The sequence below is a fragment of the Miniopterus schreibersii genome, assembly GCF_964146895.1.
Source record: "Miniopterus schreibersii genome assembly, chromosome: 16".
In the NCBI taxonomy this organism is placed as follows: Eukaryota; Metazoa; Chordata; class Mammalia; order Chiroptera; family Miniopteridae; genus Miniopterus; species Miniopterus schreibersii.
In genome coordinates, this window is record NC_138116.1 from 35,840,214 (window position 1) to 35,846,499 (window position 6,286).

Below are 6,286 nucleotides of genomic sequence, written 5' to 3' on the forward strand. Positions count from 1 at the left end.
TACTTAAAAAAAAAAAGATTATACGACTTGCCCAAGATCATATAACAACTTGTTCATTCATTCATTTGACATATGCAGTGAGTGCCTACCAGGTGCCAAGCAATGTCACTTCCCCAGCTGGAATGAGAAGCTGCAAGTGACTCCCAGGCGCCACAGCTCTCCTCTGGTCTTCAGTAGCTGCCTCGGAGCCGCCTATGCTGTACCACCTTTCCCAGGCTCAACATTTTGGAGTTGTCCTTGTTTTCACACCCAACATGCAGTGGGCCAACCACTTCTACCCATTCATGAAGGACCTCTACCCAATCTGCCCTCTCCTCCTGCCCAGCTCACCCTAGAATCCTCTTACTGTGGACTTGTCTCCCAGATATGCCATCTGACTTTGCCCTCTCCCTTCAAATACACTGTACCCTCAGCGACCACACTGGTCTTAAAACTCCACATGCTCACCACCACCTATCCAGCATCAAATGACAGTTAGGAATTTGGGCTTTGGAACTGAGCTTCAAATCCTGGCTCTTAGTGGACCTTGGGCAAGTCATTTAACTTCTTGGTTCCTGTTTCTTCATATTTTAAATGCAGATCATGTATTTCATTGATTCTATGGTCTTATTTTTCCTGTTTACATTTTAAAATCTCTGAAGAATCCATCTTAAATTGAAGACATGTCATGACATAATGGTATATATTACAATTGATGATATCTTAAATTCTATGAAATGTAGCGGTACTCACCTTACAGGATTACTGTGAGGTCCAAATAAATTCATATAAAACACTTGGGCCTGGCCGGGCGTGGCTCAGCGGTTGAGCGTCAACCTAGGATCCAGGCGATAGGGGTTCGATTCCCGGTCAGGGCACATGCCTGGGTTGTGGGCTTGATCAGTGACTCTCTCATCATTGGTGCTTCTCTCTCTCTCTCTCCCTCTCCTTTCCTCTCTCTGAAATCAGTAAAGATATATTTAAAAAAAAAAGATTTGCCCAGCCAGCCGTGGCTCAGCGGTTGAGCGTCAACCTAGGATCCAGGCGGTCGGGGTTCGATTCCCGGTCAGGGCACATGCCCAGGTCGTGGGCTCGATCAATAACTCTCTCATCATTGATGTTTCTGTCTCTCTCTCCCTCTCCCTTCCTCTCTGAAATCAATAAAGATATATATATATATATATATATATATATATATATATATATATATAAAAGTTTATTTAAAAAAACAAACACTTGGGACTGTACTCAGCATGCAGTGAGCCCTCATTGACCACTGGCCATTATGATCGCTTAGTTAAAATCTCCTCTGGCTCTGCCTTGCCTACAGAATATAGGCTTGGCCCGTGGCCCTGACATGCAAGGCTCTCCATCAGCAAGCTGCTCCCCTTCTCTGGCCCTCGGGCATACCTGGCCAAACATATCAAACTGGAATCTCCACGTGAGTGCCTCACAGGCTTCTCATAATCCACGTGTCCAAACCACCTTGCTTCCCGGCCCCCCCCCTTTTGTGATCTCTCCCAGGCTTAATGGCAGTGCCACCAGATCACGGGCACCCTCTTTCTTCATGCCACTTGCCTGCTTCTCATCAGTAAGTGATCTACCTTTGTAACGCTTCTTGGAACCTGACCCCAGTGTGTCCCTGGAGCCTTATCTCTCAGCTCTGCCCACCTCACAGTCACTCTGAATCATTCATAGTTGGCCAAACACTGTTTTCTTACGTCTCCGTGCCTTTGCCCGAGCTTGTTCCTATACCTTGGAAACCCTTCTCCTTTGGCTCAGACATCACTTTTCCTGGGAAATCTTCTCCGAGCCTCTGAGACGGGTATATTGTCCCTTCTCTAGGCATCTCTCATGTGGCACCTGCTACATCAGGTGGTAGTATTTCTTTACACATCCTCCCTCTACACCATGCACTGCCCTTCAAAGCTACTCCTTAAAGTTTTCTATCTTTGTTTCCCCTGTGCCGGGCACATGGTAGATTCCAGGAAGAGTTCTGACAACTCCAACTCCAGCCCCTTCTCTGAACCCTTGTGATGTGCCCTCCCCATGGAAGCTCTTCCTGAGCACGTAGCACAGGAGGCTGGTAGAGTTCGTGTTTCTTTTCTGTGCATATAAGGCTAACTCCAGAGTGTGGCCTGCCAGGGCAGGGCTGGTTTTTCTGAGCCCCTCACCAAACAGGGCTGGTTTTTCTGAGGCTGCTGTGGGTACAGCACTTTTAAATAATGGCCCTCATGTTCTCTGACATGCTTCCTATCCAGAAGTAGGATTTATGTATCCTTCCCTTGAACCTCAGCTTCTTGACTGGTTGACCAACTGAATGTGGCAAAAATGATGCTGGGCTACTTCTTGGTCTCAGGCCTTAAGAAATTGCCATCTCCCACCCTCTGCCTCTTGGGATCCTCACTCTGGAACCCAGTCACCATGCTATGAGGATACCCAGCTTACATGAAGAGTCCACATGGAAGAGTTCAGCCAAAATCCAGCATCTATTGCCAGGCATAGTAGTGATAAAACAGCCCCCAGCTGTCAAGTCACCCCCAGACTTTCAGTTTTTCCAACTCAGACCCCAGACAGAGTGGAGCAGAGATACACCATCCTCACAGTGTCCTGCTGGAATTCCAGATTCTTAAAGTCCAGGGGAATAATAAATTAAAAAAAAAATCCCCCCCCCACTAGGTATTATTACTCAACAATAGATAACTGGAACAGTGGGGCAGAAAAAGGAGCTTAGAACTTGGCAGTGAAGGCCCTTGATATGTGGAGTCTCTCCATAGAGTGCTTGAGTGTTCTTATGATATGGTGGCTGGCTTCCCCCAGGGTGAGCGATTTAAGAGAGGAACACAGAAGCCACACTGTCTTTTATGACCTAGCTCAGAAGTCACACACCATCCTTCTCAGAATATCCCACTGATTACACAGGTTAGCGCTATTCATTCTGGGAAGGCACTATACAACTTGTGTGACTACCAGGAGGGGAGGTTCATTGGCAGCCATTCTGGGGACTGGCTACCACACACGTAGGCACAGTTCATTTTCCAATAACCCTGTAAGGTAGATATTCCTAATAGGCTTATCTTGAAGACAAAGAAACAGAAGCACAAAAACATGAAGTAACTTGCTCAGATTCACAGGATGGTAAGTGGTAAAGCAGGGATTCAGACTCAGGCAGTCAGGCTCCACAGGTAAGGCCCAAGCTACCGTGCTGTAAGTGCCCTCAGCTCCACTGTAAGCCTGGAAGGATATGGTCGATATAGAAGTGCTTCTACTGGGAAAGCAAACCAGCAGATACATACAAGAGGGTGGACCGGTAATTCTGAAAACGAGCAAGGCAAATGCAAATTGGGAAAGGATGGGACTTCAGGGTCCTGGGAGATGGAGATGGGGCGATGGAACAGGAAGGTTTTACCTAAGGATTGGGAAACAGCCAACCATGGGGAGCCACAGAGTACCAAATGGGGAGGAAGACAAGGATGGGTTTACCAGGAACATGCTTATGGGTTAGGTTTGGGAACTCCCATCCCCATCACTCCCAGCAAAGGAGCTCAATGTCAAAAATCTTTGCTTCACCCTACTCAGATTACTATCTCATCCATTTGTCAGCAAAGGTTACTGAGTACTTACCATCTGAGCCAGGCACTAGGTTGGGCATGGGGGACACAGCAATGCCCAGGCAAGATGAAGTCCTTTTCTACCTGGAGCTTGGAGTCTAGCAGGGGAGACAGACAAGTTACTGGCAAATTCTACCAGACCAGTGAGTGCAAACACAGGGATCTTAGGGTGCAGGGAAAGAGACCTGACCAGTTGGGGGTAGTTTTCTTGCTCTTAGCAAGGTCAGGCTGGGATAAGGGTGGGAACACTTTTCCAAGCAGAGGGAAAAGCCATGCAAAGGCTCAGAAGAGAGAGAGAGATCCAGAGCCACTAAGGTGCTTTCCCCTGTTGAGTGGTTCACTGGGTGAGGTAGAAGGGAAATAGCCCAGAGATCTCAGGGGTCAGAGCAGAAAAGATGCCAAGGGGGCACTAATGTGATTCCCGAAAGGAGCAGAGAGGTTTCTACAGAGAGGTGGATCCCACCTCCAAGCCAAACCCAAGGCAAGAGAGGGGGAGGCCACCTAGGTGCCCTCTCTACTTATCCTCTAGATCTCTGCCCTGTGAGGAAAGACTTGGCCCCGGTGGTGTGAATGCGCTCATCCTTCTCGAATGCAGAGGCTACAGGGCAGGGCAGAGGTTGAAGAAAAACATGAAGGGGTGGTGCCTGATCTGGGCCTCCAGGTTTAAATGTTCACCTCAGCCTGAAGGAGGTGCTCCCTGAGGGTGGTGAGGATAGCCAGGCTGTGCTCCCCCGCACCTCACCCTCCTTTACGGGCAAAGGTGGGGATGAGAGGCACTTAACTTCAAAAGTAAGAAATGAATAGGGAGAAGGAAAGGAATAAAGAGGCCTCTGATTACCTATTTTTCCCAAACCAAAGACAAAGGTGGGGCTGAGCCTCTACCTCTGACTTCCTGCTGAAACAGGAGCCCAGTTGATAGTGCCCCATCATCAGCCTCTTCTCCATCACATAGCCAGGGCCAATCTCTCTCCCCTGAACCAATGGTAAGAGTCTCTTCCCTGAGCTTCCTGCTTCTTCTCTCTCACCTTTCCCCAGTCTCTCTCTACAGCAGGCTGGTTTTGTCATTCCCTGTTTAAAACTCTTCAGTGGCCCGTCTGGGCGTGGCTCAGCAGTTGAGCATCGACCTAGGATCCAGGAGATCGGGGTTCGATTCCCAGTCAGGGCACATGCCCGGGTTGCGGGCTAGGCAGCCGATCAATGACTCTCTCATCATTGATGTTTCTATCTCTCTCTCCCCCCCTCCTTTCCTCTCTCTGAGATCAATAAAGATATGTTTAAAAAAAATAAAAATAAATAAAACTCTTCACTGGTTCCCAGAGTCACTGGGTAAGGCCTAAAGCTCCTGACTGTGTTCTGTAAGGCCCTGTAGCATGAATCCCACCAGGGCGGGTATTCTGTCTGCTTGCCCACCTGAGTGCCCAGAACCAGGAACAGTGAAAGTTTGCTGGAAGGATAAATTGATGCCTAGTCAGGCTACTGTCAACCTTTCTGGATGTATCTGCCCATAATGCTCTACACTCCCCATGTGCTCTACACTCACGTGTTCATTCAACTCCCAGAGGGCCTCTAGTGCACCCAGATCTGTGAAGACACTAGACATTCAGAGAAAAATCAGGTTTCACATGCTCTTCCCTGAAGGAGCTTATGGAGTCATTGTGTTTCCCACCAAGAAATTGTATAACACCAAGATGAATCTCAAAAATGTGTTGAGTGAAAGAACCTAAATGCAAATAATAAACACTGTGTAACTCCATTAATAAGAAGGTCAAGAGCAGGCAAAAGTGATCTATGGATTTTAGAAATCAGAATAGTAGTTGCCTCTGGGGAATGGGATTGACTGCAAATGAGCACAAGGTAACTTTCTGGGATTGTAGAAATGTTCGGGGTCTTTATCTGCATTAATGGATGTGTACATTTCTTGAAATGCTTTGATCTGTACAGTTTAATTTGTACATGTCACTGAATGTAAGTTATACCTCAATAAAGTACTGTCAGCATAGAAAATAATGTTCATATGACTATAACAATGACAAAAAAACACAAAACACCCTCATGTTTTGGATTATGGATTAAACAGCACACCAGACATAACCAAAGAAAGAATTGGTGAACTAGAAGACAGAGCTAAGGAGATTACCTGGATTGCATCATGGAGACAAAAAGAATGGGAAACATGGAAGAGAAGTTAAAAGACAAAGAGGACAGAATGAAAAGGTCTAGCATACTTCTAATCAGAGTCCCCAAAGGAGAGGACACGAAGAATGGAGAAAGGAAATAGCTGAAGAGATACTGGCTGAGAATTTTCCAAAACTGATGAAACATGCAAATTCATAGGTACAGGGAATACAACATATTGAGAAGAAGAAATAGAAAAGAATCCATTAACTAGATACTTTGTAATAGAACTACAAAACACCAATAATATCCTAAAATCAGGGAGAAAAGACAGATCACCTACAAAGGAATGACAATTAGACTAAGCTGACTTCTTCAAAATATGCATTGAACCTATTATATGACTATACTGTCCCAGGGACGAAGAACACAAGATGAACAAGACAGACTCAGCCCCTACCCTGCGGAGCCCACAGTATACAGGAAGGACAGATATGGAGGGAGCAATTATGGTATGAGGAATTGACCTAAGTGGCGGGAAGAGAATTGGCAAGAAAACCGTACAGGCAGAACTGCGCACT